Below are 23,268 nucleotides of genomic sequence, written 5' to 3' on the forward strand. Positions count from 1 at the left end.
CACAGCATCAGAATCATGTGCCTTGATTCTTGATTCTTGATTCCTGATTCCTTCCCCCTTGGTCATGAAGCTTTACAGGATACAGGAAATAGGAGTAGGGAAATTTCTCCTGAGGAAAGAGAATTGCAATTAAGTTTGGAAAGTGCAGGCCAGGATGTTTATTTTAAAACATGCTATCAACCAGCCACTTTACTCCATAATAGCTTGGTGTTTGGTGTCCTTATCCAGCACTGAGACAAGCGGCTGATGCCCTCCTGACCAAATCCTTGTGAAATGTGCTGACGTTTAAGGGTTGTTCTCAATGGGGACATTCTGCAGGGTCCCATTCTGGGTGGAGTACTCTGCAGTAAGGACTGTGGGATTTGTGATGTCAGAACAGCTAAAAGGTCACTGACATGGGAAAAAGCAGTCCTAGACACTTGCCTCTACTTAAACATTTATCTCTGCTCTTTTCTCCCCTCACTCCTTGATAACTGTGTAATGTAAAATAGCAGCAATAATTATAAAGCATTTGGGGAGATTATGGTATTTCTGGGTCTAGTTGCTGGATCCAATGGAGAAATGTGGAAGCTCTCTTTTTTGAGGTTTTTTTTAAATGAAAAACAAAAAATAAAGTTTTATTTTAATTAATGTTTTGGGAAAACACACAATAAACCATGTATTTGTTTCATAGGCATAATTCTGCTTGCCTGACATGAATAGTATTATTCAGACAGGCTGCTGTTTAAAATAGCATTTGCAGCACAGTTCATTTCAGTGCTTCTTTATTTTTGATAGCTTTAAATATAAAACTGACATAATTCTAATTTAGACTAGCCTAGCAAATTCAATGCCTGGAAGGACTTAATGATCTATTCAAGCCTACTTACCAAAGGCAAATATCTATTCCACTGCTTTATCTAAATTAACATAACCACCATAAAATAAAATAAAATAAAAATAATAATAAAAGAGGTTAGGTTTTGAAAAAACACTTCATCTCTTTTCTTAATACTTATATTGGAAGACACACATAGTCACTGATTCAAGACACGGTGTCATTCATTCAAATATTTCATATCTAGTTTTGGTGAAGTCATTTGATAATGTTGGAATTTTTCTGAAAAATCAACATTTCTCATATGAAGTATGAAATCAGGTCAGGGCTTACTGAAGTGAAACATGAATTAGAGTATTTGGGAGTTAATGTATGCAATTAAATGAAGCCTTTTATCTGTTTGCAGCTTTGTCATGATGTATTTTCAGTTACATCAAATTTATGACCTGATCATTTGTCAACACTTCAGTACTGCAATTTGTATTGATTGAATTCATTATCTCAAAAAGTTCAACACATGTAGGATCAGATTGTTCTCATTTTAACACTGCATTGTTAAAACTTTGAAACATAGTTGAAAGAAAATTACATCATATTGAGTCTTTGAGTGATCTTCTTTGTCATTTCCATCTTAGCTTTCTGAATAATTTATTCATTACATCTAGTCAGTCTTCATCTGATGTACAATTGCAAGTTTTAGTTGTTGAAAACATTACCAGGTTTTCAGTTGCTGGTATGCAGATGTCTGTTTAAACAGGTGAAAATCCTCAACATTTTCACACATTTGAAACTGATTTTTGTTCATGAATTTTTTATTTGGTTGAGATATTTTTTTTGTCAGCTTGAGGGTTTTTTTGGGGGGGATGGGAGGGGTCTTCTGAATGCTTTTATACAAGAAAAGAAGAATGAAAAGGTGGTTATCAAATGTTGACCTACCAACCCATCTGACTGATCCCAACATAACTCATTGACTGTGCAGTGTACAAAGTGGTAACTAGGTAGAAGAACACATTTATTTCTACTGTTCCATTAATTTGTAGTAAATTCACACATCCCAAAGCTAGCATCAATAGGGTTGCAGGCCTGCAGTCTCTCTGAGACACCAGGGACAGCTGATCCCAATCAGCTCCAAAGGAGCCACCAGGGCACAGCTGAGCCCCTTGGCCAAACAGGGAAAACATATTTAAGAAAGGGAAAAAAAAAAAAAAAAAAAGCTGCTGAGGGGTACTAGGATCAGAGGAGAGGGTGCTCTGTGGCATTGGTGGAGGTGTCTATCATGGTCCATGAAGAACCTCACACAGCAGTGGCTGGATATATCCTGAAGGGCTGCAGCCTGTGGATAAGCAGAACAGGTGAGAGAAAGCTTTATGTACTGACTATAATGCCTGTTTCTCTTCACCCTGTGCTGTTCAGAGGGACTGAGAGGAATGAATGGAGTGAAATGGAGACTAGGGGAAGGTGAAGAAAAGATACTGGTTTATGTTTGTCTTTTTATTACCTATCTACTTTAATTGTCAATAAAGTTAATTTTCTCCAAATCTATCTGCTTTGCCTTGATAGTATCTGGTAAGTGACCTTCCTATCTTTCTCTCAATTCATGGACTTTCTCTTTCATTTTCTCCCTGCTCTTGCTGAGGGAGAAAGTGAGTAAGCAACCACATGGAAATGTGTTAGCCAGAGTTAACCCACCACATGCAGGAAAAGATGACTTGCTTTTATGCATAGTCAGCATCTGGGAGATGAAAATGGAATTCTGATGTAACGGAAAGATGCTATGGAATTGGAGACACTGTGATAAGATTAATATCACTAACAGTGGAAGGTCTCATATTATAAAAAGGCTTTGCTCCTACAAGAAGGCATTTGCTCTGTTTCAGTGCTTATCACCAGAAAAGTAATTTTTCAAAGCTGGGAGCTCACTAATAAATAGGGCTCCAGAATATTCAGCCTTATTCCCAGCTGTGCCAGGGAGCTGCTTTAGCAACTTGGAAATATCTTGATTCTGCTTTCAAACAATGTTTGCTGACAGTAGTCAGACTGCTTTAGACCAATGCTTAAAAATTCTTACAAAAACAAGTCAAACTTTCATACGTGGAAGTGTAGCAATGTTATAAGCTAAATACAGGTTGCTATCCCTCTGATTCCCCTCCAAGACTGTCTGTTTAGTCTGTTTGGCTTATATGCCCTTGAGAAGGATTTGCCTGTATAGTGTTTAGAACAATGATATTTAACTCAACTGCATTACCACGCACAGCTTTAAATATAGGAATGATTTTGGAGAGGCCTTTTGCAAACCCATTTGCAGAATGCTATGCAGGAGCACAAACCTTTATGGGACTTGAGCCTCCCAATGCCTGAAAAGGCAACATAAAATGAGCAAAATTTGGAATGGCTGGGCTGAAGTTATGAGGTTAAGGATAAGCATGGTTTTTTAATAGGTGCTATTTTTTGGTTCATCTTGAACTGTTAGTGACATGTAGGTTTTATTAACTCAGGTTTGTGATTCTGCAGAATCATATGGAGGTTAATGAATGTGTTTGAATACCAAGAAAAGCAAACATGTAGCAAAGGCCTGTGAAAGACCACTTTAATTATGGAGTTTAGGATAAATTCTATTAGGATCCAAACACGTGACTTTTCAATTAACACACCTCTGCAGGCTCAAACACCTTTGAAAATGAACTTTGCATAGGGTTTATCACCACTTTTTAGTTTCCTTTAACATACTGTCACTGATTAGTTCTAGAAGCTTATTTCACTGCTAATTTCCATTTGCGTACACTTAATTCAGCTGTTACATTTTAAAAGTTTTACTGCTGAGGCAAAGATGATTCTGAAGCATAGCATTTACAGAAAGTTATTCTATCTTTGATTTCTGACACTTATACAGAGATGGATAACAGAAATCATCCACTTTAACAAAGTGTGCCTTATAATTCTGGGAAGATAAACTTCCATTTAAGTCAAGAATTATGATCTTGTGTGTTTTATCATTATTTCCCTGAATAAAATCCATTGATAAGCTTTTATCAGGAGAGGTGTGGCTGATTTGGTTGTGAGCTGGGCAGAAGACATGAGGGATTAGTCCATGAGGCGAGAAGTGTGGCACTGCTGTAACAGCCCCTTGCATGGAGGGATTGTTCCGTGTGTGTCAGAGGTGAAAACAAACCTTGTGCTGAGAAATATAAACCAGATTTCCTTTTGTTGGCCTCAGGATAGGAAGAGGAGACAAGAAGAGAGAAGGGGAATACTGTAAATTGAGTCTGAAGTGAACTTTCCACAATAAGACTACTATATGAGCTAGTATACACTCCCTGAGGGTGAAATTTACTCTTCTGTACTGGGATAACACATAACTGGGGTTGAATTTAAAATCTCCTTTGAAGAGTTTCAGGCAGCTACAATTCTGTTCATACAATCCACCAGCTAGTAGCCCTTGCTTTTCTCTCTGGGCCTGATTTACAATGCTGAATCCCCCTGTGCTTGACAGCCACCAGTCAAGGTAGCAAGCTCAGCACATTAAGAACGAGAAAAAACCCATAAATAAAAGCTCTACAGCTTGAGCCAAATACTGAATCTTTATTTGCTGAGATGTTACAAATCTTCATTCTTTCTGAACAGCGAAGTGGGGTTGCAGAGTTTGCTTTCTCAGCAAACCCTGTTGGGGTTTTCAAAGACAAAAAAAAATAATGGAAAAGGCACGACTAAAAATGTGGTAATACAAAATCAGGGCAAGAGGGAGAAGGGAAGGAAATTTCTGTCATTCATTAATGTAATGCATTAAATTCTGTCTCTTACAGCAGAAACGCCAACTAGAAGCAGTTGTGGGGGGTCAGTGTGACAGACAGAATTTAGTAAAATATTTATTTTTGTGCCTATTTTTCATTACCATTCAGTGAGCCATTAGAGAGATTTTTCCTTTTACAAAAGAAAAATAATAAAAAAATTGTTTTAATAGTGAAATTGTGTAAACTTTTTTCAACATTGTGAAAACGAGTTGTTGAGGAAGGACAGTTTCTGTGTCCACATCTTGGGTAAAAATAGCAGTTTTATTTTGTTTTTATTTGGTCTGATTGTAATAGCATAAATGACAATTCCCAATATTACTACAGAGTTAAATGAGGCAATATTAATCAGCCTGAATAAGAGGAATCAAAAGCTACATTCTTAATTTCATTGCAATGTAAGATACTTTATTATCTGAGCTATAAGATAAATCCTTAAGTTAGCTCTAAAAATATTGGTTTCCTTTCACTGCTTTCCTGGCAGTTGTAATTCATGATCTATTCTTCCTGTGAAGAGCTAATGTATGTTTTAAATTCCTTTACCACCAAACCTTCAATTTGAGAAATAAATGCTAGTGGGTGGAATGATTCTTAATGCTTCCTTCCTCCTCCCAAGGTGTTAACATACCTCTGCCTAAATGGTCACCTAATGTCTTTATTTCTTGGTTTTTTGTTTTATTTCTTCCTCCTCAGTTGTGCAACCTATCATCCTCTTGTAATTTTCTTTGAATTTATTACATAATTGAAGAGCAGTTCTGTTTCTCTGTAGCTGCTGTTTGCTCTTCCCTTCATTTTTTCAGACAGCTCAATTCCAGAATGCAGGTGTGTGGGTTTTTTATTTTCCTTATCTCCATTTTCACAGTAAGACTAATGAGAGAATCACTTAGAGGTTTTCCAGGTAGCAAAGTAGTTACCAGAAGGGAATAACAAATATTTTAATTTAATTGTCCTATTATTCACAATAACATTCAATTGCCAACAAGACATTTTTCTCAAAGATGCTTGTGTGCTTGAGTGATGTGAAACTATCTTTTGTCATAGTGAATCACCTCTGTTTTAAACTAGTTTTAGACCTTCCTACCCTCATACAAACTAAGGTGTTGCTAAAAAATAATATCAAATCATATGTACTACTGTTTTATTTCTCATCCCACTGAGTCTTTTATTTGCTATCTATACACACAAACTATATTGTTCTGATCTATGGTTTAGTGCCTTAGGTATTCTGGATTTAAAAGATACAAACAAGAAAATAGTTGTATAAACAACACCAAATCAAGGTACTTCTCTCCTGAAGAACCTAAAGATGATACAGGAGCATGTTCTCTTTTCTTTATTTTCTTCCAGGCCCTGTTTTAGGCTCATCTCCCTTCCCTCTCTGCCCTTTCCCCCTTTTTCTTAATATAGTAATTAATCACCAGCTGGAGTACATTCAGAAAACTAATCTCATAAACCTGCAGAACACCCTTATTGTAAAAGAAATGTACATTTATTTATCAGAGATGGATAAAGCCCAAAGGAAGCTGAGTATGCTCATTCCCTACAGCAGTGATGAAACCTCATCCTGCTAAAGAGGAACAAAACTCTCATTGCCTTTTTCTGCATGTCTGGCTGGGAGAGAAATGATGCTACTGTCCTGTGATTTCTGCTCAGTGCTGATGATGCAGAATGGATTTACTTTGTGCACAAGTTTTTGAACAGTTTAGGAAGCACATTTGTAAGGTCCGATATCTGAGCAGTTAAACAAATATTTCAGTGCCATTGTAGTGCTTTTTAGTAATTTAGATTGGTTTGGGGAAGAAAGAAGGTTTTTTTTTTTGTTTTTTTTTTATGAAATGATTTAAACATGATATTTCCTCAAGGCATCTTATATCTTTGAAGGCATAAGTTATGTTCACTCTTTTCAGTAGTCTGGTGAGCACTTAAATGACAATATTAAACTTTTTACTGCTGACTGACATTCAGCTAATGGTTCAGAGTATCCCAAAATAAATGCCTGTAACTTCTACACCACCACTGGATGTTCTTGATGAGAAAATTCTAAAATCTTTGCTCATGTGTGGCAGTGTTTCAGATATATAATTTAATATCACCACCACAATCACTTTAGCTCTAGCATAGATTTATTTCTTAAAATTTTAATTTAAAAATTCACAGGTGTGCTGCAAAATTTCTAGTATATTGGAGTTTGCCTAAATGAATTGAAACTTTGTTTAACAGCTTGCCCATAGTTACCTACTCACTTGTATAATTTTTTATATATGCTCATAATGTATCCAGAACTTTTTTAGTACTAATCCCACATACATAGAAGTTGTTCTGAATGATTTTGTGAAGCAGATGGTTTGGGACTGCTAAAGCAACGTAAAGAAACCTAATTTACCACGTATTCATTTTGTATTTCCTGGAAAATATGCTGGCTATTAAAATTACCAGAGTATTCTGAGAAAAATTTCAAATTCATTGTTTTAATTTTGTGTTAAATGTCTAAGTTATGCATTTTTAATAATTGGATTTTTTTCTTTTTCTGTAATAACCTGCTTTTATATAGTAATTGAAAATTTTGAGAAGTTAACAACAACAGACACTAAAAAATGTTTTAGAGATCGAAATATCAATTAGATATATACATAGATATATAATAGTTGGAAACAGTTTCTCAGGTGCTATATGAATCCTTTTTCTCCTTTTCATTCCTTAAGTGTTTGCTGGCAAGCTTATCTCTGGATAATGCAGCCTTTTTCTAATGGCCATTTTATAGCTTATGCAAGTCATCATAGTAATTAGCTTAAAATTTAAGTCTGAAAGAAGTGTATTGTTTTTATGAGAAGCCCAAGAATCAAAGTCATTGATTTTAAAATGTGATGGTTTTCAAACACTGAGTTATGCTAAATGCTGTGCTGTGAGAATGATACAGGACTCATTCTGACTGCCCAGAGAGAATTAAGACTGAGAACCTTACCCTCTGTGATGTTGATTATTTGGAGCTGGGGAATCCAGTTGAAAGGATATAGCTGCAATTTAATGCGATTAGCCTGCCATACCAAGTCATTGGATAATTGCAGACCTTGCAAGACACTGCCCTTGTGGTGTTGATATGCTCTGGCCTTAGGGAGCACTGATTGAAGAGGGATGATGAGAGTAAAATAGATTCAGATAAAATTAGAGACAACCAGGGCAAATAGATGTGGATTTTCTCATTTTAGCACAAAAGAAACCTGGCTTAGGTGAAATGGAATCTGGCTGTAATATGCTGAAAAGCTACTTATCTCAACTCCCTCTGGAATATGCAACAAACATATGGAATGAGCTTGAGATTTAACCTCTCTACTCAAGTTCATATGACAGATTAATTATTTTCTGCAGTAGAGAGAGAATATCAAGATCAAAATCTCGGTTCTGATTAGCTGGCAAATGGGGACTATTGTAGCACAGAGAATGCATTGATGTACAACCACTTTGCTGTATTTGAGCATCAATTTGTTTAATTCCTGTTGAGGAAGTACCATAATATCATTTCCCAAGAATGAAAGGCCTCATTTTAATTTCTAGTAATACAATTCCGAACAGTTGTTTATCACCCAAACCTCCCACAAAGCATATGTGGGATGCATAAATTTTACTGTGTAATTCTGGGTTTGGTCAGAGATTACAGCAGTTTTGATCCACACATTCAATGTCCATGCATCCATTTATCTAAGGATGGAATAATCCAAAGTTCATCACAGTACATATTTAGTTGGATAGTGTAGATGCAAACCACTGGTGTGTTTACACATCCACAACTTTAGTTGAGTTAATGGAAGGTATGGTTTTGAAGTAAAAGCAAATTAAATTTGGGTAGGTATTAAAACTTTACAGTTATTTATGCAACACCATAAAAAGGAATGGCAATTCCCCCACAGTTAAATCCAGAAGATTTAACTTGCCTAAGTGCTTCTGACAATTGGTATCAGAGTCATTAATGGATTTTAATTCTGTAATGTTATGAATTGCCCAGAGTCAATTAATGATGATGAATTGAGATTACAGCAACATACAAACTTCTCAGTGTTAAAGTACAAAATCACATTCTTATGATAATCAGAAACATTACCTTGCTGCTTTTTCCTTTCTCAGATCACTGCACCTGAGAGAATAAATTCCACTAAGAAGCAGAATCAGGGTTTGGCCTGATTTTGTAATGAGGTGTCATAGTATTACTTCATTAAACATGCAAATCATTTGAATTCAGAATCAAAGAGTCAGGTATAGAATCATAGATTCATTTAGGTTGGAAAAGACCTTTAAGGTCATAGAGTCCAACCATGTACAAGCATGGTAAACTGTCATGGTAAATAAAATATAGATAGACACCTCTGCTTACACTTGCTTAATTAAAATTAATAGGGATCAGAAGTTTCCTTCTATTATTTAAACTCAGATAAAAGTCAAGATTTTATTCTCATTTGCATTAGACAAAGTGCCTTCAGCAGCAAATATTATAGATCATTAGTTGGTAATGTCATATATTGTATTAAATATTCTAATATGAAAATATTCCTCCTAAGGTGGAGACTTTGTATGGGAGGATTGTAGGAAGCTCCTTCTTTAGGTTGATGTTTATAGTTCAGAGTGCAGAAAGAAAAAATGGGAAATTCAGCCCAATTTCTTATAAAAAAAATGCAGGTGACTCTGTAGGAAGAAAATTGAAAGTTTTATTTTTTACAGGCATGCACACATAAACATACTCATTCACCCAGACATTTAGAAAAAAAGCTGGACAAACCCACCTTAAAAATAAATAAAAATTATAAAAATATGAGTTATGTCTGGAACCATCTACAGCTTCCTAAAAGCTGTGAACTCTAGCTGGTGGTCATGGATTTCTGTCAGAAAAGGCAACAACAGCCTTTACAAAGCCAGGAGATGCTACATCTGGCTGTTGACTGCAGTTCACTGTCCTGTCAGAAGTACTCTCAGCTAATATAGTTATAACCAAACCTTAGCCCTGTGAAAAATACTCCAAACTGATGATGGCCACAAGCTGGGAGACTACAGAGGGAAAGGTCATTTAAAAGTTTACATATTTTTCTGTGATATTTCTTTGTTTCTTTGATAGACATACGATGACCCTTTAGTCACTGATTGGAACCCTTAATTGATTTTAAACTTTTCAATGCTTTTAATTGATGGTCACCTTTTGATTAGGGGATTTCTTTCTATGCAACATATTTTTCAGTTTTTCATGGATCCTAAATGCCAGGTTTGAATTCTTTGCTTTTTAAAAAAATACACATGGAATTTCTGTCTCTTCAGAAACTTACTCTACACAAGCCTTTGAAAACTACCCAGATCCACTCAAAGTCTTGAGAGTGACTGTAAAAACAAGGTTTATGAATAGATTAATAGTAAAATTTGGAGCACAGGGAAGATATTTTGTTTCATATCCATGTAAAGTCTGTTTCTCCAAAAGACATTCTTGATAATTTACCTAGAAATAGAAAAAACTGGCATTTGTACACTGTGATTCCATTTTGTAAGTAATTTCGTTATCTCTCTCTGTACCTTCCTGTGTGTTTATTTTGTTAATTTTTTTGGACGTTGTTCCATCAATGTAGAACAAACAGACTGCTAGTTTTACTTTCCCATCAGCTGTTTTTTTACTGTATCACTTTTGCAATTAAAACTAGTCCTGTTAAGAATGTGAAGCTTGCTCTATATCAACATATTAAATGTGGAGATATATTTCTCTAGTCCTGGGTTTCCTCCATAAAGAGCTACTCTTCCAATAGATCTCTGATGAGATGCACCAAAATCAGATACACAGAGTAATTATTTCTCTCTCTGGAATCCGGAATGCAGCATAAATATGATGTTTAGGTTTTTTTACTTTCATATTCTGTTGCCGTTGTAATACCTGTGTTACCCCTCATTGTTCCAAAATTGCCTATTTTTCTGTTGATGCTATTTTTTCCTGATCAATGTACTGACCCTGATATTATTCAATAGCTTGGTGAAGGGCAGTATCACCCACCCCTAACCAGGCTATAGGTCAATTGCTTGTACAATGTCATTGATGATATTTCCTTTTCTCTTATTCCTTTATCCCAGTTAAATGCTGAACACACTAAGTCTGGAAGTAATGCATTAAATTTAACCTCTCAAGCTTGATGGATTTGGAAGTATACTAATCCTAAGGGAGTTATAGTGCATTGTAAATCATAAATATGTTGAGAAAGAGGAGAAATGTGTAAAATTTGGAGCAGACATGAGTTATAGCATAGTTATCTTCATAAAATCAAGTCCTCTTGAGTATATTTTTTTGTGTTATTGCAGTGTGAAGCCAACACTACCCACATCTAATCTGAAATGCATGTTGTTGTGTTTCAGTTTCGTTGCTATTTCCACCCACCAAAACAGAAAAAAACCCGAAATTTCATTAGGGTCAAGAAATGAGAACTATATTCAAATTGAGAGCAATAGCCTATGTCCATAGTGAATGTGGATGCATGATTGAAATATTTATAGTTATTTTCAGTATAACTGTTACCTAGCTGTAACGTCAGTAACTGCTGTGGTGTATGTATGTGTGTATATATATATATATATGTATATATATATGTATATGTGTATGTGTGTATATAGAAACATATGACCATATAAACATGGCCTGAACTAAATTATAAACCTACTGCATGAATTTAGCTCCTCTGTCTTGAACCCTATATTATTGATTGGGATTTTTTTGCCTCAATTTGCTAGATTAAAAGTGTCTAAAATGCTAGATGCACTGATTTCATGTTTTCTCAACTGGATTATGACAGTAAGAAAATACAGAAGAAAAATAATCAGACCCTGTTGTATTCTCTTTTCACAATAAAAAAATTACACCTACTGATGCTTGTGCAATTTTTATCACACTATTAAGGAACAATAAAGCTCTTTTACTTAACATTTCCCTTACTGTATGTAGCATGCTGTGTGGAAATAATATGGGGGCTTTGCTGTCTGTGTAAGCTTCATTGTATAGATGGGAAAATGTTACAAGGTAGAGTCACAAAGAATTTAGCTAAATATTTGACATAAATTCCACAAGCAAAGCACGCAATTGTCACCAGAAGATGTTGGATTCTCAGCATTCATGTCATTTTAGAAAAGTATTATTCCCTTCAACCATTAGAAAAGGTTATGAACTCACATCTCATGAATTTCAGCTCTATGTTTTCAGTTTTTAGCCAGTGATTTCTTCATGCTTAGCTCCAGAAAGTTAAATAAAAGTTAAAGTTAAATAAATAAAAAATGCTTTTAATGACAGTTAAATAAAGAAAAAATGTGGTCAGGTGTACAAAGAGAATTTCATTGCCCTGCATGAAGTGTCCTCTTGTGCCTTAAAGCACATATGTAAAAAGACAAACATGAGTCCTAGTTGATGGGTTTTTTTCGATACAGTAAAGATAACAAATTAATGATTATATTTCCATTTTGAATAAAGACTCCCTTACCCTACAGGACAGAAAAAGAGTCACTGTGGTTATCCAGTCCCTCTTTCCTTTCAGTATTCTGTGACCTTTTCTGCTGTTTCCTTTCCTTAAAAAATCAAAACCTATCAAAAATACTTTATAAACTCATTCTTTCTTTTTATATTTGCCCTGTTGCCAGCATTGTTCTATTAATTAACCTTTCCGAACCTTTTATAGATCTTTTATGGATCTTTTTCCTAAACTCAAACACCAAATAAGAAAACTGTTCATGGAACATTTAGGGGAGAATTGACTGAAACAAAAGCTTGACATTGTTTTCAGTAATGAATTTTACACTGGAGTATTCAGCTGAGCTTGAGGAGATTTAAAGCACATTCGAAGTTGTGTTACTGAGACATAGTGAAATGCTTTGCTTTAGCAGCTGTTGTTTACACCTGAAGCTATTGTAAAAGTCTAGGATCTCATCAGTTTGGGGTTTTTCTTCCATCATTTTCTTGAGGGTTTTTTTTTTTCCGATCTGACAAATGAGGGTTTTATAAATTAACTCAGCTGGTGCACATTTGACCCCAATTTTTGAATGTGTTCTCTGGGTCAAGTACTTTTGTGTGTGAGAATAGAGTCATTCTTCCCACCCTGAGGCAACCAGAGTACTCATGGCATTTAACTTACCATCAACGCATTTTTAATCAGAAATAATTTTCTACATGTTTAATCCAGGCAAACAAATCTCATAGTAAAAACAATTACAGGCAATTACACTTTATTTTCTAGCCTCTGCTCACCCATGTTAAACTATGCTACTGAATAATAAATTATAAATTAAAATCTGTAGAATATCTGCTGATGGATGCTTCGACATATTTAAGTGAATAGTTATTTTAGTCAGAAAAATCCAATGAATCTTACCCCCGACCTTTATGTAAATTTAAGGATGATATTCTTGTATCTGTACATCTCTGTCTCTGTCTTTCCCACTTTGTCTTATCAGTTCCTTCCATGGCTGAGAGTTTTGCTTCTTCAACCTAAGTGCCAACATATGGTTGCATTCTGTAACATGAACTCATGGCTAAATCTATGAACTCCATTCCCAAGTCTCCACCTTTGGGACATCAGTAGGTGGTAATCTTAGCAACCTGGATGTGATATCACCATTGTGGCATTTTCATTGACACAGCTCTGCTATAGAAACCCCTTTGCCCCCCACAAGTATAATTCCTGAAAAATTAGCCTCTCATTACAAAACATTACATCTCTTGTCACTCAATCCTGTAGGTTGATGGAAGCATTGGATATGCAGTGGGGGTAAAAAATTCCCCTAAGAGTTAAACTTGGCACTTCCTTGCTTGGTGATACAGACTCTGGATGGGTGGTCCCTCTGCATCTCCTTCCAATAACCAGTTCACAGGTAGGCAGCAGCTACACACAGGATTAGAAAGCCTGAATTCAACAACTCCCAAATTTTAAGAGATTTGAAGAGCCAGCTGTTGTTCTTATGCTTTGTTATGTTGGCAAGGTGAAAGGATTGCATTTGATAAGAGACTAGTTCTTTATTATTTTAAAATATCTTAAGAAAGCTTCCCTCCTGGGTGGTTTGCCTTTTCCTAACTGAAATTTCTAGTCAATGTTTGAGTTGCCCCCTTCTATCCTTCTTGTGGTGATTTAGGTTTGGTGAAATCTAAACAATGTGTTTCATATTTCTTATATGCCAAGAGGGACTTTCAGGGCAAGGCTGAAAGAAAGCAGTGCTTTTGGTTAACATCTCCCATGAAGGCAATATATCTAGAATAATTGTCCTGGGAAAAGAAAGCCAAAGAAATTTGCTCAGCTGTAGACTGACTGAAGAGCTCAACAATGTGATAAATGGTTTACCTTATCTGAGTACTGAATAATGTCAACCTGTGTGTAGCAGCTTTGATATCCATGCAAATTGTTATCACATTTAGGTAAAGAAGAAAGTCCTTCTAGGAATGTAAATGTTAAAAATGTTCCCTCTCCCTACAAAACACGAGTGATTAGGGTTGAATACTAAGAAACAGTCATGGCATTAATTCCTTCTGGAATTAAAAATTTATAAAAGAAATTTTTAAATTTCAGTAAATATTTTTGTCAATGTTTTAAAACACTAAAAAATTGCTCAGGGATTTTTCAGAATACCTAGTCAAAGTCTTTGTTATCTCATAATTTGAAAGAAACCACAAATTATTTAAGCAAATTAATGATGTACTTTTGAATTGACTGGCAAACTATAACGACAAATTAAGGAATCTACCCTACAATTTTGAAATCTGTTTTTATAGACATATTTTATTTAAACTGTATTGAAAGTCTGCAATAAATCAGTACAGAAGCTGAAGAGAAATAAGTACACCAATCTAAACTGAGTAATCAGAGGATCCAGTGGCTAAATGACCATGTCATGGCTGGAATGACTTTGAATATGGCATCACTATTTAAATGCATTAAGAGATATTTATTAATTTTAAAGGACATAAACTGATGAGCTACATGCAGTTTTTTAATAGGGATTTCTGAAGTGGAAGGGCACTCTTTATCTTCTCCTGATTTGCAGTGTAAATTAGAAGGTCATACAGACCACAGGGACCTCCCCCATCCCCTCAAAAAACCATGTACAACCCTGTTTTTTTGGGGTTCTGTTGCTATCGGCCACCCCAGTTTGAAACAGTACTTGGAGGAGATTCATTCCCTTGAGGTATCATGATCATTTTTCAAGCACAACCACTGTTCATTCCCTCTGGAGGCTCTTTGATTCACTTCCAGCCTATCAGCCACAGATGGAAGGTACTTTTCAAAGTATGTATCAGCGAAATTCTTCTCCTGGCTTTTCACCTACTAATTGCAAGCAGGGAGCTCGTTCTCCTTTTTCAAACAAAGCCACAATTTTTAAATCTTCCCTCAGTATAACTGTGGCTGCAGAGTCATATACTGCATGAATTGTGATCGTGATAATGTGACACTTTCATCTTGGCTTGAAATAGCATCTGTCTGCTGCAACATCTTTGAAATCTTGATTGATAAAGGATTTAGACCTGGTTTTAATTATCATCTTATGTACTTGGCAAAGGTTAATATTTTGCATGAGGAGAAAGATCAGGCTATAATTCCTGGATTTAAAGCAAGAACTCCAGAATTTTGATTAACTATGTCTTCCAATGCTAGAAATAGCTTCAATTTTTGGAATGAATAAATTTGCTGTTTGTTTGAGAAATATGGAAGGCCTTTTTCATGGCTACTTCAGTTTATAATCACAGGTTATTAGTGCTATGCAACTAGGAACAAAAATAATTTCATTACAAACACAAAACTTTTTCTGTTTCAAATGTGTTTCAAATTCATTAATGACCCAAAGTCATGGTCCTAAAGTTAAAAGAATTACACTAGCTCTCATTTGGCCATATTTTTCTCATAATCCTAAATGGATCAGTCCCAAGCACACAAAATATCAAAGAAATTTGCAAACTCACTTTTGTTTCTTCAACTGCTGCCAATTATAGGAAACAGACAATTAAATCTTACTGTGTGATATTAATGCTGGTCATGTCTTAAAATATAGCATCACAAGATAAATTTCTTTTTTATTTTAGCTTTCAACATGCCTTGAGTATTAGGGATTGGGTTTTTTTTAGTACAATTATTTTTTGCCAGATAGATCTGTATCAAATACCTATCTATGGCCTGGATGGGTATTGCATGCCATTACTATTTTAAAGAAATAGCAAACTATAAGTAAGAAACTATAAATTCCTATAACAAAAATGGAGTTTTTGCAGAGTTGCAACTGAGTGATTAGGTGATTAACTGAGTTAATCTTGCTCAAAATTAAAGATTTGTTTTAAAGTTTAAAAAAATCTTGTGCTGTGCTTTTTAAATGTTTCTTGAATTCTTATGGCTAAGAGGGCTAATAAATTGAGTGACTGATATTGAAATCATAGGTTTCTGTTGTGGAGGAGTTTTTTATTTAATCAGTGTCAATACTCAAAGCTATCATCCAGACAATATGACCTTCATAATCCCTTTTCCTGATCTTCAAAAGGAAGCAAATGGGAGCTAAATGGAAGTACAAGCTACTATCATCTTCCCAGTCTCAGCAGAGAGCAAGGAAGAGTTTGACATAAAAATAGAGGTATCTTTTATTCTGCAGAGATGATCAGTCCTCATTTGAAAAGATTTCTAGGAGCTCACTGTGATCGAATTGAAATCATCATAAAATTACTTATATAAAAAAATTAATTACTACGATGTGTAGTGGATGGAAGTTCTGCTGCTTACACAATTTAGTGTGTAATATGATGTCTTTACTCCAAATCTTCAAACTGACTTGCACTAGGGAGTGATATCACTCAGAGACTATGGACTATTTTTAGATGACTACAGCAGGAATGTTTGTGATCTATTTGTTAAAGGACTGTGATTATACTAGGGTTAGTTTATTCTGAACATGGAAAAAACTCTTTAACTGAGCAAGTATGAAAGCTTTTTCAGACACTTTTCTGACTCTTCAGAACACACAAAACAGGCTTATACACTCTGGAAATTATCCAGTCTTTGTGGTGCTGAACACTGGCTTGACAAAGTCTTTGGTTTCCAGATTTAGCTTACTTCCTTTTTTTGTGTGTCTGAGACTTCCAGACAGACAAACTCATATAATTCAGTGATTTTAATTCTTTAACTTTTGATTTTCGTTAATCCATCTTGTGTGACATGGTACAGAATGCACCCATAAAATAATTTTTTTATTATTTAAAATAGGGTATGTGTTTTTTATGTTTTCACAGAAGATGTCCTTGGCTGGCTGACAGTTTATTTAAACTGTTTTAACTACTGTATTAATAAACAGTGCTACTTGCAGATTATGACAATATGCTTTGCATTTTCATTCCCTGTTTTCGTATTTTTCAGACATGTAATGAAAACAGTATATGGGGCTGGATTTTAAGCATTTATTTTTAACTACTGTTTATGGCTCCAAATTCATTCCTTGTGTAAGATGTGCCTAAAAAGGCAATGAATATGGATGAGATTGACCCATGTTCCTATATTTTCACATAATTTCTGCAAAAGACAGTTGTCTGTGCTAGTCTCTGTGGGAGAACTGTATCATATGCTAGCTTTGAAAGAGGATTAAAGAGATGATATAATAGTTTTTCTAACTCTAGTTCAATGCTACTTTATGATGTGATTATGAAGTGAGCTGCCAAAAGATAAATAAAAAAAAGATGAGCTTTTAAAGGAATAGCTCTTGTTCATATATTTGTTCAAAGAATAAAGAAATCACATCACTTCATACGTACACATCAATTCAAGAGAAAACAGCAAGCTTGTCTTAAGTGCTGAAGGAGTGTCTAGATTCTATTTTCCATATTTGTTGAGGATGTGTCCTTTGCTTAAACTTACATTTTTCCAAATATTACGGCAAGGAAAATCACTTTCATATATTAACATGTTTCAATGCATCTAGAGAGCTTTTTATTAATGAACTATTAGATAATGAATTTCATTATCCATAGAATGTAGTTATAAATGATTAAAGTCTGGGAAACAGGAGCCTAATTAGAACAAAACCCAAACACAGGTAAAAAGGAGCACAATTTGATTGGTTTTCACTGTGATTTTTTTTTTTTACTTTTGAAGATTTTCCTACATACTTCCTCTTAAATGTTGAATCTTTTTCCATTAAGCATATTTCTTTAGTCCAGGTTCCTCTCAGGTTAGCTGCTGCCATTCTAAATGTATTCTGCTAATGCAAAGAAAAATGATCATTCCAATTGTGTGGTCTTCTGAAGTCTCTGCTGTGGGGCCAATAAACCTGAAATAATCATTTGCAAAAATGTGCAGCAAAACACTCCCCAAAGCCACTGGTGCCAGCTAAAAAGACATTTTTTAGTCTCACAGATAAAGAAAAGCACTTAAGGAATGAAAGGTTTAGTTTGCTGGTTTTGTGTTAACTAAAGTTTGACTCTGATGGTGAATATTTTAAAATTTGCCTGAGCAATAGAAAGATATTTGACACTTAAACTTCCATAATAGAGCTATTTCAGGGATGAAGCTATTTTGTTTATTGCACAATATGAAAATCATATGGAAATAGCTCTGCGAGAAAATAACAATAAAAAAAATCCACATACCATCAATAAATCTTTAATATATTGTGGAAGTAGCACCACTCCACAATTATGATAGGCTTGCAAAACTCCTAAAAAGTAATCTTCAGTTGTAATAAAGTGGGCTTGTGTGATGATGTCGTGCAATGTGGTCTAATTACAGCTAGAATAAACAAAATGATGGTTAATCTGCACAAAATGTCCAACAGTTTATAGGCTTTGGCTTCAGTTTTGCATTCTGAAAGAGCAGAAGCTTTCAACAAAGTCCAATGCCGCTGCAGTTGCCCACAATTATCTTCCACCCAGTGTGTATACAGTGACCTACTTTCTGCAGTAAGAGCTTTGCTGGAGGAGCCCACACTTGGAGGATGCTCTGCCTTTTATGGGCACAAGCAACAATTTTTATGTGGCTCATGGGGAGAAAGCAGAGTGGAGAGCTCCTGCATTGTGCTTTGCTCCCTCTGGTTTTCCTGGGTTGACAAATCAACTCTTCATTGAGGTTGTTAAGGTAATGTCCATAGACAACAGGCATAGTACTATTAGTACAGGTGAAATCTTCCTTAACCACATCCAGAGATAAGTTAGGGTTCACAAGAGGAAAGATGCATTTGAAATGCTTTTTATGACTTTTGTAGTTTGTTTTTGTGCAGTCACTTTGTTTTGTTTTGAATTTTTTGTGTGTTTTTTTATTATTCTTACAGCTCCTTCTGGTCAGCCGAGCAATGGAAAAAGTGGTAGAAGTTATGAAATTGGCCTTTTGAATGCCATACCACATCACTGGACTTCATTAGATAATAGATTTTAATGTACAGTGGTTTATATTGTTTTAAATTAATAGAATTTAATGTTTGAAAGAGAGTAGTTTTACTCAATAACCCACACTGAAAACACAAATAAAGCATTACATCTGCAGATTTGCCATCCCCCAGTATTTTTGATTACCTCAATCACTAGTAGCTTACTTTTATTAATAGAAAGTATTTGAGAAAACCAAGCAGTAATAACTAACAAATGTAGATTTCTTTTCATTCCTACTTACAAAGTAGTTAGAATTCATTCAAGCCATCTATAGTTACAGGGATAGTATGTAAGATTATCCATCCTGTTGCTGTGTTGGCACAAAAGAATATGTTCAGATTATAATGAGCTTAATAATTTTGATGATAAGCAGCTGGTGATTTTTGCCACCAATAAAAGAAGGAATATCACAGGAAAAACAAATGGGAAAAGAAGGAAAAACTAAAAGAGAAAATGAAGATGAGGAGTTGAATTAAATTTTTTATGTTTGTCAGTTTGTTCTTTGTATCAGATCTTTTAAGTGGTTTGTAGTCTGAGTGTTGAGAAAGCAGCACATTTTACTGATTCTTTGACCTCTTTGAAAATAATTTGTAGTTATCACTGAGGCCTATTCGTATTATAACATCAGTGAATCCAAGATTACAAGTAAAATAGTTTTATGCTCTTGTACCATTTTCATAATTCTTCATCCTTTCCCACCATAATATGATTTTCATAGCGTTGGATCTTGGGTTAAAATTAATGTCTTATCATCTGATGAACCCAAAGAAGACTTAGCCATTATGCTCACTACATGCAAAAGAAATTATACATAAGAAAACAAGCCAAGACAGATTAGAAAAAGTTTAAAAAAAGCAAGAAAGTGAATAAAGTCCCTCCTCACCAAAACAAAGTGACATAAAAAATGAAGATAAGACCATCTTATTTTCCAAATTATAACACAGATGGTTATCAGGTGTTTGTAGAAGAAACTGTAATGTCCAAAGAGGTTATGAAAACATTGATCCCCCTAAAACCTTAGAAGGTTCTCATATAATTTAAATATTTTTAGTAATTAAGATTGATGGGGTAAAATATATGTAATTGAAAAATGATGCAAATTACAATGTGTGTAAGAGAGAACACTGGAAATGTTGAAAGAGAATAATCATGTGCTGTTTAAAAAGAGTGGTGTTTCAAACTCCAAAAAAGCAATAAAAATATAGCAAAATTGAATTATGGAACTTTAGGATGCATATATTTATTCAAACACTGGCCATTGAAAGGATATTTTATAATTCATGCTGGATTACTTGAAAAAATAGTAAGTAATGGAATAGTAATAAATTCTGATTTTAATGCAGATTAAATATTGGGTTATTTTCTCTTTATACTATTTTAAAGAAATTTTCTAGAATGAGACTAAACCCCCTCAGGAATGGAATATAAGCTGAAGCTGCTTAGCAAACCTACAGATCAGATCCTGAGCAGGGAAATAGGTCGTAATCCTATAATTATACAGGAACACAGCCTTTTTTTACGTGTGGTGGGAGTCCCAACTTATTTTAGCAATTTTAAATTTATCTTCTGATAGCACCTTGGGAGCCTTTATGGTCAGTAATGGAGCCAAAACCTGAAGTTTCTTAGTCCTCACTCTGCTGTATTCTCATTAGTGCTCATGATTTACTCTGACTGTAGTTTACAGCAGAGAGGAGCTGAGATAGTGTACCGTTAAGGAAAATAACTAACATTTACTTTTGTAACTTGTCATGCATATGTCTTTTGAATATATGAAGAGATTCTTTCCACCACATGTAACCTCTTCATCTTTCATGACCTCTCTATGGCTTTGAACAGAAAACAGTGCTTAGTTGATTTAGAGAGTGTGAGAGGGAGATGGAAAAAGAACAACTACTGTAAATATAACTCAAAAATCATGCCAAACTGGGAAGTTTAATGATTCTGTGGTTTCAGTAGACGATATTCTGTCTGGCCAAAAGCTTTGTCAGAAGAAAGCTGTTACCATGTAACTTGTGGTAATGCCTTTCATTAAATAGAATTTTTTTTTGTTTATTTGTTGGGGTTTTTCTTTTGGGGGCAGGGGGAGGGTTGGTGTTGAAATCAGTTTTTCGGGTTTTTTTTCCCCAAAGATTATGTGAATTATATTCATAGGCTGTCCTGCCTAAAGGCAAATGTCACTCTACTGGAAAACAAAGCTGGCCCAGACTATGGGGTTACTCTTCCTGAATCATGTTGGCTTCAGCTGCAGGTTAGCTTAGTCCTCACAGAGTTCATAGAAAATCTGTGGAATGACATTGATGAATCAGCTTAATGCCTTGGTTTAAATGCAAATTAGCCACATGGACACTGCCTTTATTCCTTGCAAATCTACCTTTAACAGTCAACAAAATGGGACTTATGTGGAGCTGGGGAAGTTCCTGTCTCCACACCACACTGACCAGTGTGACATCTATTCCCAGTCACTTCCCAGAGAAATAACAGCACTCCTACATGCTGATTTTATCACCAGCACAAGGTCAATCATTAATATTTTGAAGAATTATAGCAGCAGATTACTACAGTCTATGGATCTGAATCCTGGTTTCTGATGCTGTTATTTTCTGATTTAATATTTTTCTGATATTTTATATTGATGATTAATATAAGAAGATGCTTAAGGTTAATTATTTTCCAAATTACCATAAATGATGTATTCAGACTACAAATATAATTTTTTAATTTATATAAAATATGACACTATTATATGTTTTATAAAAAATAGATTTTACTCAACGACTTGAATTCAAGATTATTCAGTTAAGGAAGAGTGATTAAATGTATTGATTGATTGGAACTATTTACATGATGTAAAACTTGCAAGATTGGAACAACATCCAGAACCTGAGAACTGTCAGAGAAACCTGAGAACTGTCAGACATAGCCACTCTGGGTGCTGTTGTTTGCTGCCATGAAAGGGTGGAGGCAGTTGAATTTTGCCCAAGGTGTGGGCATGATGGTGACTGATCCAGTGTACAGCCATTTCTACAAAAGAATTAAATGAAACCCTTCCTTGATTTAGCTCATAATTAGAAGCATAGATTCCTTTGCACTGCAGATATTAGCAAGGATAATTAAACAGTTTTTTTTCCTACTGTCATTCCTCCTACAGAAATAAAATGTAACCTCAGAGTTCAGATGCAGCAGTGTCTCTTTCCTCATTATTGTAAATGAGTGTAGGCACAAAGCTGATATTTTGCTAACACATGTACTTGCATGCATTTCCCCATTGGTTTCATTGCTCTGTGTCAGGAGAGGACATGCAAGATGAAAGCAAGGGATCAGTAACTTTCTCTGAGTTATTTATGTTCTTTGAAACAAGACACTGTACTTCAAACATTTTTGCGGAAACAAAGCCATTTTTAAAAGTGCATGGTAGAGGGTAGAAAGAAAACTTATCTTTCTCAGTTTACCATTAAAATCATTTCAATCTCTGTAAAACCAAGAAAGATGACACAGTTAAGCTTTGGATGTTGATGACTGGAACAGAAAATTTCAGCTAAATTCAAATTACTGGTCCCAAACTTTGATAGTAAATCTACCTATGGATAACAGTTTAAAGGAATCCAACTTTTCTAAATTTCAGGTGTCTGTAATATTTTAAGAAACACAGAGTGCGTGATGACATGAAGTGTAACCACAGATTAGCCCATCATGCTTTAGTATCAAAAGATTCATTATCCTTTTTTTAATTGACCTGAACCTAGAAGAGAAGACACTTGCCACAAATTTTGAGCTATTTACAGTGATTGTAACCTAGAGTGAAAGGTATTCCCTATGCTCTTTTATGGGGTTTTTTTTTTCCCTAATTAAATGTATATGATTGAATAACCTAAATTCACATACTGTCATTTTATAAATAGAGGCTGATGTAATTTCATCTCTGGAAGGTGAGCTAGGATAACTCTATTAAGTAATACATGAAGGCACAGGGGCAACATGTACCAAGCAAATCTCTGTGTCTCTCTTGGTATCCAACCAGGGTATAAACAATGAAGGTTGTAAGTGTGGCTGGTATTGAAAATGCAGTTAGCTGACTAGCTTCAAACCAATGCAAAAGCAGCAAGTAAAGCACCAGAAATCCTAAGAACAGAGTACCTTGATATCAATATTGGGGTAGGTAGATAATTTGGAAAAAAATATTCGTCTGAGCTTGCAGAAAGTTAACTTGGAAAAAAAATGTAAGTCATTCTGATTCATTGTGGCAGAAGGCAGAGAGTGCTGGAGAAGAGGATGAGGAAAGAGATTTT

General features: G+C 34.9%; 1 long non-coding RNA gene across 1 annotated transcript in view; it reads left to right on the forward strand.

Moving 5' to 3' along the window:
- The first annotated feature begins 2,038 nt into the window (after window positions 1-2,038).
- LOC146443137 (uncharacterized) overlaps window positions 2,039-23,268 on the forward strand; it is a 40,213-nt gene continuing 18,983 nt past the window's right edge. The window contains exon 1 of the long non-coding RNA XR_014855942.1: window positions 2,039-2,169. This is a non-coding gene — a long non-coding RNA (uncharacterized LOC146443137). The remainder of the gene's footprint in view (window positions 2,170-23,268) is intronic.

The sequence above is a fragment of the Lichenostomus cassidix genome, chromosome 1Aa (genome assembly GCF_008360975.1).
Source record: "Lichenostomus cassidix isolate B80296 chromosome 1Aa, HeHo_3.0, whole genome shotgun sequence".
Taxonomy (NCBI): domain Eukaryota; kingdom Metazoa; phylum Chordata; class Aves; order Passeriformes; family Meliphagidae; genus Lichenostomus; species Lichenostomus cassidix.